This window comes from Chlamydotis macqueenii, chromosome 5 (genome assembly GCF_036417535.1).
Source record: "Chlamydotis macqueenii isolate bChlMac1 chromosome 5, bChlMac1.mat, whole genome shotgun sequence".
In the NCBI taxonomy this organism is placed as follows: domain Eukaryota; kingdom Metazoa; phylum Chordata; class Aves; order Otidiformes; family Otididae; genus Chlamydotis; species Chlamydotis macqueenii.
Window position 1 is genome coordinate 7,853,577 of NC_141560.1, and position 12,400 is coordinate 7,865,976.

The window sequence follows — 12,400 nt, forward strand, 5'->3', positions numbered from 1 at the left end:
GAAGCAGGCTGTTCAAACTTAGTGAATTTTAATCCAGCCAGGTATAGAGTTGTCTATGTTAAGAACCAAGTGTGGAGGCTGTAACTGGAGAATAGAAGACTATAGCCTGGGAAGGTGATGACTTTGAGAAGGATTTAAGGGTAAGAATAAGTAAGCAATCAGATAAGGGCTATCCTGTATGCTGCTATAGCAGGAAAGGATTAATCAACATATAAACAAAGGAATAAAAAAAATGTTTATTTTACCTGTCATGTTTGGCCTCAACAATGCCATCCGCTGGATAGTGCATACAGTTCTGGTTTTCAGATTTTAAGAAGCACACTGGAAAATAAGAGAGAGCAAAAGAGTGAAGGAAAATGTTCAGATGGTTAGAGAAAATGCATTACACTGAGAGGTTTTAAGAGCTCAGGCTATTAAAAGTTACCTAAAGGAGGATTGGGAGGTGGCTTGAATGTAGTGTACAGGAACATTCCTGGGGGAAAATACAGGATATTAAAGGGCTCTTTAATCTGTTGAAGGAAGGCATAATAAGAGGTAATGGCCAGAGGCAAAAGCCAGACAAATTCGAATAGGAAATAAGACACACCTTTTTACATGGTTTTACCAGGACATGTTCCCAAGAGAAGCTGAGGATTTTGTATCGGTTTATATCTTCTATTGAAGATTAGATGCATTTCTGAGAATTATTTTTTAGCCGAGCAGAAGTTATGCTTTATTTTATTGCATCATTACAGGTTGAAATCTGATGGTCTGTGATACTCAGAGTGTCAGGTCAATCTAGTGGGACCATCGTGGTTTAAATTTTAAATGCCAGAAGCAGACATTTTGTTAATAACCATGAGCATTAGAATCTTTTTTTTTTTCCTTGAAATACTTATGCTCCATAAAAAAAAAACCTGATCTGAATTAAGCTTTTGGCTGCAGAATGTACTTACTAAGACAATATCTACAGGTTTTGGCCTTTTCCTTCCTAAATTTACACTCTTGGGATTACTCAGAAAAAAAATTCCACATTTACATTTACATTTCTGAGGCTATAGATCCTCACAAGAAAACTTCTTATAAAGTCTGGATAATAATCCTCCAATAAATATTTCACAATGTGAACTTCAATTATGTAAAATTACTTTAAGGTCAAGAGAATCAGAATGCCCCAAAAGAATCCTGATAGATTTCCTATATTGTATGTTATATATATTTGTGTGTTGCATCATACAGTCTTCACCTCACTTGAGGCATTATTGTAATATAAACAATTCTATTACCCATGGAGGAGCTGCTATTACTGAAAGAGGGATGAATGAAATATAAATAAGGTTTCAGATCAGCACCTTGGCAGAGAAATAAAAAAAAAACCCCACATGATCAATTTTTGTATCTTGAGAATGGAGTGTCTGCTGTCATTTCTCTGCCTTCTGAGAAATGTGTGATGCTAATCCTGCAAGGTACATGTGCTTCCTAATTTACATTCTTCCCTTTTTTTCTGGCTCTTGAGCAGAAAATGTAAGGACAAGAGCTGAAAAACAAGCTGCCACCTTCTTTTATGCATTTTCCCAGAGTCAAGCCACAAAAAGTCTCCCCTTAAACATAGAACAAACTGAAATTTGTTAATTAACTTGATGATGAATTCTGGAATGAGATCTGAATAATTGTACAGGGAAAAAAAATGATGGTGATTACCAAGGGTAAAGTAAGACTTGCCTTTATGGTATGCACTTGGTAGCTTAAAAAGGCAGAAATTTTGTGTGTATGGTTGAAACTTGTTTATGTTGACTTTGAACTATTAGTGTGAAAATTACGGGACATTAAAACTGAAGTAGCTTTTAAATTACCATTGTGCATTTGAAGTAAGTAACCCTTGCAGTGGGCACTCCAAGAGGAGTGTGGAGTGCACCCTATAGCCGAACTTTTCCAGCAAATGTGTTCCTGTGTGCTGTCTGCAGTGGTTGGCCCCAAAGCTGTTCTGAAGACATTTCAGCTCACCACGCACGTGCCGTCTGAGCCTGACATCTGTAACACATACATTTTCAAGGATGCCTGGCAAACCAGCATCCTTGCAGCCACGTTCCCACAGGGTGTAAGTATGTCACAAGACAGCTGTAAGAATCGATGGCAAACGAGGTGCGGAGTACATCATGCTTACAGCTGCTGCTGTGGCCACCCTGCCCCAGGGATAGGACCAGAACCAGGTGTTCCCTTATGAAGCAAAACGTCTTGCTTGGCATCTATTTGTATGACCACTGGTTAGTGAGTGTACTTAAGGTACTGGTTCTGCCTTGTAAAGCCTTAAACAATTGGAGACCAGTTTGTCTGAGTCATCTGCAGACAGTTGTTTTTGTCTCCTAATATAAATGAAGGAGCAGGTGGCAGGGCATTCTCCAGGATTGTGGGGCTTGTTTTCTGTCGTCATCTGAAATAGCTTGAATCTGGCCATCGTTTTGTGCAAAAGACATCTGCTTGATAGTGTTTTGTGAAGAGAATTAAAATTCTTTCTCAGCATGATGAGGGATGGAAAGGAGTATCTGTAGAGGTCTGAATTGCTGGTTTCCTGTTGCAATAATTATTCTAATGCTACTAGAGTTTTGTTATATTATTAATGATGTTAAAGTGCCTAGAGTCAGAGGAAGGCTTCCTTGTAGATAATTTTGAATGTAAATTAATAAAATATGCTAGTTGTACTAGGTTTATGACTGTTTTTAAAAGAAATTAGTGAGTTGAGTACCTAGAGTTGAGAAGGGGAGAGTGTATTTATTGTAAGATTTAGTCTTGAAAAATGCATGGGAGAATAAGGAAATGTATTTTATTTCAAAATTAATACATATTACTGTAAGCAAAAAAAAAAAAACAGAGTGCTTTAATTTGTACTTGAGTATGAGCTATTGCAGTAGCTCAGTGAAGGAGCACTGGGGAGGTGCTAATGTCTCATTACAGCAGCGGGAGAAAGAACGTACTGAAGGGTTTTCAACTCACTTATGCTGTATTTGGTCATCGCTGAGTTCTGCAAAGTACTTTCTTAGTAAACAATTTAATGTATTAAAATGTAGCTTGTCTGTGTACAAGTTACCACTCATGAATTCCAGCGATAGCTTTTTCAGTAGAACTTAAAAGAATTTAGCTGGCTTTAGTAAAAATGTATTTAATGAACCAGTGTATCAGTTCTCTGCGATAAGGTCTAACAGCTGTGTTTTTCTCCATGGGTAAAAAGAAGTTAAGTAGTTTGGAAGAATAAGGCTTGGTTCTTGTCTCTTCCTGGTTGGTATTCTGATTACTGTGCTAACAGCTTTACCAACTGCAATAAAAAAAGAGTTCAATGACTTGCTGCAATCCCCTGATTTCACTTTAGCCTGGTTATACATTTATTTTTGCAGGATAATGCTCAAAGTTCCATATGTAAGAGTACCTTTTCATTTTTTGTTTAGTTTTGTAACTCTTTCCCTGTATTATTTATTTTTGTAAATTTGTTAAATTCTTCAGGCAAGCATCCTTGTTCACACACGACTAAATTGCTGTAGCATGTGGGTACGATAGGGAAAGGTCACTGGGTACCTCAGGAATCTGATCCATTGGCAGACCAGATAAATTGAAGCATGAACACTCAAGTAACATTAACTTAGCAATAGCACCTTCAGCGACGAAAGCAGAACGTACAGGCTTTCTTTGAATGACGGATGTTTTGCTTCAGTGTTACAGGCCTGGATTTTCCAAGGAATGGAATCAGGTGGCTTTGGTATTCCCCTGTTTTAGCACAGGGTGGCACAGCAGCACATGTTCTCATGTCACAAGATGTTCTTATTATACTGCTGCCTCATTTTAGACAAGGGCTGAATTTGCCCATCATTACAGAATCTGCCCAGCTGCTTGGTTTTTCTTTTTTTTTCCTCCCTGTGTCTGTTTTGGCACAGAATTTTAGTGACTAGGTAATTGTATGCAGTTGCAAGGTGCACAATGCTATGATTTGTTATTACAAATAAGAGTAAAAAAGTTGAAGATATAAAAGAGACCACAGTGATAGGATCTCCTCTGTAAAGTCACTGTACGAACGCAGTAGTTATAGTCTTTCTCATTCTTTGGTAAACTTAAATCTATGTGTTTAACCATGTCACATGCCATTTCAAACATAATTCAGACAAGGTGACGTTATTTAAGGATTGTTTCTATTATGCTAAAAATTAGATTATTTCATTTTTAACATTATCTTAAATCATTATATATCCTAAATTATAGCATGAGAATGTCTTACAGTCATTGTCAGCTCCTCAGAACAATTATATGAGGGAGTAGAATGCGTAATTCATGCCCTCTTCATTTTTCAACTGAGATGGTTGAAAACTGGTAACAGTTTCATTATACTTCTTTTTCATCCGTTTTCCCAAGTTCCTGTAATTTTAATTTTGCATCATGCTGTCTGTATGGTGAGAAAATGGAGAATTTTTTTTTTTTCCTGTGGTGTCTCAAATAGACTAGCCAATCCTAAAGCAACAACAAACCCTTGATCTTTTTGCCTCTTCATCCCAGGATTTTGAATTGAAAACAATTAAATTTGGGAAGGCAGATTAGAGGTTGGTTGCTTTGTGGGTGGGTAAGGTTTGTTTCCTCTTTCTTCAGAAACAAGAAAATTAAAAAAAAAAAAAAAGGAGGAGGTTTAGATTCCTGCTTTTTCAAAACCTTGAGTTAATAATACCTAGTTGTGGGTGTGAAACTCTCATTTCTGGAAGGTGTTTTGTCACTCTTGCCACCAGGGATTAAATTGTAGAATTGCCTGTTTTTACTGAGAATAGCTGACTGTGCCTTCATTCCCATGCTCTCCTTTATTATCCATGCTGTTTGTCTGTGGAAAAGACAAGTTACTAACCTGGTGCATGCACCTGTTTGGGTACCATCACTGCATTATTTTATAACTGTATTTTATTACTAGCAAGACAGCAGAGGAGGGATAGAATTTAAAAAAAAATAGTTTATGTATAGTTCTTCATCAACCTAGAGCCTGGAATTAGAGGGTTCCTTCTTGCACACATCATCTGAACTTCTGTGGTTATACAATACTTGCAGCCTTTTTATCACTGTAATTTCTGCAGGTCCTTTAAAGATATTTGCCCTTGAAGAAAGGAATAAATTCTTTCATGCTCACTTGCATCAGTGCAGTTATTGCATATTTGATTGAATTTTGTGTGCAAGAGTGGGAGTTACATCGGTGTCTGCAAGCCAGCCGTGCTGCAGGGGCAAACAACTGCTGAGAACTCTTGGCCGTGGGAAGCTTCTTGTTGGAGCATGCTGTGAGCAGCAAGGATCCCAGCTCCCAGTTCCCCAGCAGCAGAACCCACTTGCTGATGGGCCAGTTCAAAGAACATATCCCCAGTCCAAGGATGAAAACAAGCCTTTCCAAAGGGTATTGCAGAGTTGGGAGGTGCCCAAGACTCCTGTCAGAGACAAGATGATCACATCCTAGGAGTTACAGCTTCATGGGAAAAAAAAAAAAAAGCCCCTTTTCAAGAGGCTGGACCCGTTGTCATTACTCAGACTCATCAAAGGAGTGCACCCCACACCACACTAGTGGAAAGGAAATCATGGGAATCAACCTGAATAGCAGGAGCAGAGAGTTTACCACGTGGCATCCTAGGGTTTGAAAGGGAAGAGAAAGGTAGCATGTTTGCATCCTACCATCAGGCTCATAAGTTCACGTGCAGGAAACTAGACAAGGCATGTACGTGCCAAATAAATCACTAGGGAAGACAGATTTGATATGATAAGAGAATGAGGATGCGAAGTATAAGATATACAGCAGATGGGAATTTGCCTTAGCACGCACAGATGCATGTTTTAATCTAGTGTGGACTTTTTTCCTTGGAAAATCCCAAATTTCCAAGATTATGAAATGGAGCCGATGCATGTTCAAGGGTGTGTCAAGTTACTCATCAGTAAAGTAGGAGGAGTGAAAGCTTCCCTAGGGTTCTTTCTGACAACATTTGTTCATTTTCCATTCAGAGATGGAAAATAAGCCACAATTTGGGAAATATGTTCATAATTCGTACTAATTATGAGTTCTTTAGGGTTTCAGGAGCACCATTTGTAACCATAGCTGTTATTCCAAATGAAGTCATACATATTAGAATGAAGATCTGATCTGTAGCCAGTAAAAAAATATGTGTATGAGAAGGTTAGCACTGTAGTATTTTATTTTTAACTCCTAACCTTCAAACTACAATCTAGAGGCCAAAATTAAGTTCTTATGTTCCTTCTGCAATTCAATGGAAAAGGCAGATACCTTGACAGACAGACCAGGAAGTCTACAGGCTGATGAGAGCGCTGTTTGGAGTTAGCCGGTAACAAACCAGCTGTGAGGATGGCTCTGATACCCCATCCCACACCTCGGGCAGGGCTACAAGTGAGACACCTTGAATTATGCGCTATACAGGATCTACTGACAGTAATCAGTTATGAGTATTTTTATAAATAATTGGGTGGATTTCACTTTTTTACAGGATAGGATGCTCACTTTTGGTGGAACTGCCTGGTAGTTAGAGCTCTTGCCTAGGAAGGACCTTTCTAAGCCCTTTTAACAATGTGATAGCCAATATTAATTCACTCCCACTATGATCCTGTTTGTTGCAGGTAAATTGAGAACATCCACAACATCACCAAGAGCCTTCTCCTTTCAGTCTGCTGAAAATGCCAGTGAGCCACCTTCCTCAATCTTCCATCTTCAGGATGTTATGTGCTCCCAGTCCTGGGAAGGGTCTCAAAGAAAGGCCAGGTGTACTCAACACACAAGATGATACCCAGAACAACTCGCTTGCCTTACCGCTGCACCCTTTTCCAGGTAATGCAACCCATGCATCCCAGGGCAATTCCGAACCTGTATGACAGGTATTTAGAATGTAACTGGTAGTTCTGCAGGCTCTGTCGCTCTCAGGGTAATATGAACATTGCTGCTTTTCTCAATTATGCAGAAAGTGCTCAGAATTATGTGGGTGTCTGTGATATTTCCTCAAATGTAAATTAACCCTTAAAATATCATCATGAGGTAAGTAATTACATTTTTAGGAGTGGCTGAGTTAAAATACATAGGCTTATATGACTTGCCCTCAGACATCCAAGTCCTTAAGTAAGTGCATTGTCACAATGGATAGGTTCTGCAATATTTACTTTGGGCTCCAGAAACGGGTCTCGGGTGGATTAATTTAGACAAGTTCAAGAAAACTACCTATAAATCTTCTGCTATGGCAGCTGTCTGACCCTAGAGGTATGTAAAAATTCCGACTGCCTACTCATTTGTCCTGGCAGTTCCCCAGGTCGCTAAACTGCAATGCCCATGACTACACAGGGAGCAGTGACAGGTAGGGACAGGTTCTCAGCTGAACGCTGCCATGGTTCAGGAACACAGCAAAGGTGTGTCTGCATTCCACCTAAATCCCTGGAGAAGCACACTTGGAGCCTCGTAGCGCTGGTCATAGAGAAACCACAGGCTTTTGTGAAAAGAATGAGGGAACAGAAGCACGAGAGCTTATCCTTCCCATAATAGCTTAATAAAGTTAGTCAGCTAGAGAGAGGGAAATCAAAATTCAGTTTCACCTTGGCCTAATGAGATGTAACCCACTCATGACTCAGAAGACTGCTGTAGATATTGGGTTATGGCATAATCCAGGAAATTGCATCTTCCATCCTTCCTCCTGAATTTAAACTGTTGGCTGTGAAACACAGAGGGCTAAACAGAGATCTAGCAAGACAGTGCATGACTTGCAGTTTGGTGGTAGGGATGCAGAAGATCCGTAATTGATGGAGCTTAACTGCTTTGGCTGAAAAGGGAGCAGAGGCACTTGATTAGGTGATCCAAATCAATGAGTATCAGGAGTTGCAATTCTTGTATTGAGGCAGGACCCCCTAAGTCCTGCCCTTGGAGTTCAGTGAGATTAGTCAATGCAACAAAAGTTAAGCAGCTTTAGATTTGGAGTCAGAGTATATAAATGGTAGAAGTTGCCAAGAACCCAAGGCTGCCGATTCACAGAGCTGTGGTGCAACCATGCTTAAAGCATAACTTTAGGATGCAGGAGCTCTGTGTTAGTTTGCCCATACATCTTCCAGTACCATCCTCGTGATCTGCTGTGGCTGCTGAAGAGCAAGCAGTAACATATGATGTATAGTAGGAGAAGCATTTTTTGAAGAAGTTATTGATTTTGGAGATGGTGGGAGGCTGCATATGTTTCTGATCACTGTATTTTGGAAAAAAAAAATGTTTATAACCAACCATAACTGGAGGAACTTGAAATAGAGGTTCATCAGTTAAGAGCCTGAGTGTTCTAAGGATTGTTTAATTTTGCACCTTTATTGTGCTAGAAACTACATACTGCTGATGAACGGGCTTTCAAAACCAGCTTAGCCAGACAACAAAGGAAGACAAAACACTATTCATGAAGGGGTTGGAGTTGTCACATTCACCTCATCTTAAAATTTGCAGTTTTGCTGGCTAATCAGATGGTTTTCTCCTTATTTCTTGTAGGCTGAAAATGCTAATTTTCTGTACTGTGGTTTTGCCTTATGACTGTCCTGCAGCCCATCTCTGTATATCTAGATACAGATGTATATGTATGCCTGTACACTTTTTTTTTTTAATATGCTTTGTTATCATTAGCTCTGCTTTCTCCCCTGCTTTTGTTTGGTGGATACTTAACCTATGTGTGCTGTCAGGCGAACTCTTAAAACTCTCTTTTGTTTTGTACGTAGTGTGTCTGGCAGAGCTTCTGCAGCTGCAAACTGTACAGCTCTTTCTGTACTGCTCTTTAATCCTACCAGCACTGTTGCAGTGCTCACACTTCTGGTCATGTGGTAGTACCAGAGCCATATGACTATATTTCACCGTATTTTTCTCACTCTTTAAATGCCAGCTGAAGAAAACCACTGGCAGAGTCCTCCTGACAATGGATTCTAACAAGGGCAAAATTTGATTTGTTCTGGAAAAAGAAATGAAACAGACAGAATAATTCCCTTAGTAGAGTCATTTATTTGTAGGATATGGCTTCTAAGTCCTACCAAGGACAGGACTCTTCCTCATTCTTCCTGGTGAACTTGGACTTCATTAAGAAACTGGAGACACAAAGTCAGAGTGACACAGTTGCTTGAGGACATATCATGTGTCCTTCGATGAGTATGAAAATAATTATCCAATATTGTGTACACAACTGAATCATAAACAAAGCCTAACCTAAATGTTAAAGCTTCATAGACAGAATCGCAGGTTTCTGTGTATTGTCCAGTATGTAAATAGAGCTTACTCGTCTGTCCTAGAGAAATGTACAGCCTCTGAGTCCACAAAATTTGTTGTTCACACTAGTAGTGGCTTGCTATGTGTTGTGTCCAAAGAATAATGGAGAGAACAAGACAAACATGGTATAGCAGTGACTAACAGCCCTATTTCAGGTGCAGATCTAATAAGAACACCTTCTTAGCTCAACAAAATCACCGGCCTCCAACAAAACCATCTCTAAAATGGGACCAGGACTCCTGTACCCAGGAAGAAAAGCTGGTGGTGCAAAAAACTGTTCATCATGCTGCTGTTGCATATCATGTTCAGTGAAATGCTGGCAAGTGGTGGATCCTGTTGTTTTAACTACATGATGACTGACTGCCTGCAAAATTTTTAACAAACACACAGTAGTTTTTTCTGTAACTTAACAAGCTGGTTTGATTTTTGAAACAAATGCTTTTAAAAACCCCGTGTTAGCCTCTCATAATATGAGCTCGGTGTCTGTTGGGACACAGTCTCGCAGCACCCTAACAAGCTGAGCAGAGCAGCCCTGGTGACAGCAGCTAGGATCAGCTGCAGCCCAACGATGGCTGGGCAAAGCCACAGCGAGGAAGTAGGGCCACATTCAAACCAGGAAGGCAAGGCAAGAGGCAAGGGCAGGATCAGGCACAAGGAGAGTCTCCTGCAGGAGATTTCTCACAGCTGTTTTCCCTGCAGTCTTGTCCCAGGTTACAGAATTGGCCATGAGCATGGGCACCAAACCCCTCAGAGCAGGGAAAAAAGGTTGCAGAGACTGTTGGTGCACTGTGAAAAGGAAAATGTAGTTGTATTTGTTAGGGCATGCAAAATACCTGCAAGAAAACCTGAAACCGGCATAAATCACAAATCTGAAACTGAGATCAGATTTTTCTGTAAGCCTGGCTAAGTTTTATGATCTGTGTCACTGAACCTGAGCCATATGTTCAACATATCTGGCTTCATTCATATGTTTTGGCTTAAATAGTTTAAAAACTGAAGTTTAAAAAGTTTGGATAACTAATCATTTATAGCTTTCTGGTTTCAGCTGCTTTTTTTGGCCACATACAGTTACGAATGTAAGTACTCTGATAATGCACAGATGGAGGCAGCCTGTAAGCATGAACCTGGGTGGCACTTAAAAAAAAAAAAAAGTTAGAAACTGCCACCTTTTACTTTAAGGTTATTTTTTACAAGGCAGTCTGTGTAGGTTCTCAGTATGAAGTGATCTCCGAGTTAAAGCAGCCACACTATGCTCCCAAATGCATAATTACAAAAAAATCCCTCTTTGTAGTACCTCACCATGCAATGTTTAATTTCCAGTGAAGATGCTGACTAGTGCTGTGATTCTGCAAGGGCTTCTCTTTGTGCATGGTGCTGATGCATCTCTTCGGAGTCAGGGGGTTGCACGCAGTGCTTTGAAAGTGGAATATGTCTGAATCTTGGCAAGGTCATAAAAATGTTTGAAACGAGTTTTCAGAAGCCTGTGGGACTACTGCTAATAGAATTAAGATGCAACTTCCATACTCTCTGTAAAGACATTAGATTGAAATGTAAATAAAGTATTTAGGTCAATGTTGAATGTTGCTTAATTGACCTCCAGGGCTCTCTTAACTCCAACTAAAGTCAAGAGGAGCTAGAAGTCTTCAACACCTCTTCAAGACATTATGTTGTTAGCAGGCGTAAACCTTATCAAGTCCTTTTTCCTCTCTGCGCTTCTGTACCAATAACAGGGAAATGAGGACACTGATTTCCTTTGTAAATCAACTGATGAAAAGTGCCAGAAAAGCTATTATCAGTGAATACCTGCGTCTGTGAGTAATTTCCATGTAGCCTTTCAGATGCAGGAACCTTGGCACCCATGTACAAAAATATTATTACATTGCATCCACTGATGTTTCCTTACTGTGAACAATTAAAATATGACATATAAACTGCCAGCACAGTCCTTGATAAAACAAAATTAATACTTTGGAAAAGCTATTTTCAATCTCTTCCCTGTATAGTCTAACTGCACGCAAAAGAAAAGCATAGAGAATACAGGATTGTAACAGCATTTGTTTGTTGTGCTAGAAAATTGATGTCAAAGTCCTATACGTGTTCTCTGACTATACCAAAACAGTGAAAAACAACACAGCACAGCATGCATGCCTGTGTCCCGTGTTTAGCATAAGACTATTTCACAAAGGCCTAAAAATGAAAAAATAAGATAATCCTGAAGGTTACAAGAGAGAAGCTTTCAACAGGAATACCTGTTAACAGAAATACTGACCCTATGGAAGGCATATCAGATCTTCCCATGACCAGGAGCCACAGTCTCCACAGTGGATATCTCCAAGGGCTGGGAGAAAGACGGGTCCCTCATGGGTGGAAAGTGTCCCTGGCCCCAGTGGCTGGGCAAGGCTGGGAGAGGTGTTCAGCTACCTCCTGCAGCGGCCCCAGGCTGTTGCTTTGGTAGACCCATCTGGGTGATGCCTCCTCTGCCAGGACTCGCATCATACCGACATCCCTTTGCGCACCCAGGCCTGCAGCGGGTTGGGGAACAGCGCTGGCATGGAGATCCACCTTACATTCCTTACGTGCTGCAGCTCTGCTCTGGCTTGTGAGCACAGTGAGATGAGAAGAGATGATAGAAATTTGTGGAGGGAAGTGTTTAAAAACCATTCAGGGTTGGATCAAAGTTTCCTTCCACAAGGACTCTTCAGGCATGTGAATAAAGCTTCACGAGGTGGAGAGGGGAAAAGACAGCTTTTCATCTGAAAAAAAGTGCTGTATAAAGAGTGGAGCTCACAGAGGAGTACAAAGTTTGATTTAAAAAAATATCCCAGGACAAAATTTACAGACTGGGCACAAGGTGGGAGGCTGCAAAATGTTTTGCTAGAAGAAGCCAGGAAAAAGACTTGAACTGTTTTTTAATTACTGTCTGGGAAAAGATTAGAGATTAAGGGAAGCACATGTTTGCAGAGATAATACAGCTTGAGGGACAGCCAAGAGATCAGAGGTTGTCCTGAGCTTTACGAGTTGTCCAGTGCCTTCCAGCTGGTGAAGCCATGTACTCCAGCACTTGCTGAGAGTGAAATACTGCCGGCACTGACTGGCAGGGCTTTACGTTCATGCTCTGCAGGTGCTTTAAATTGTACCAGGCCA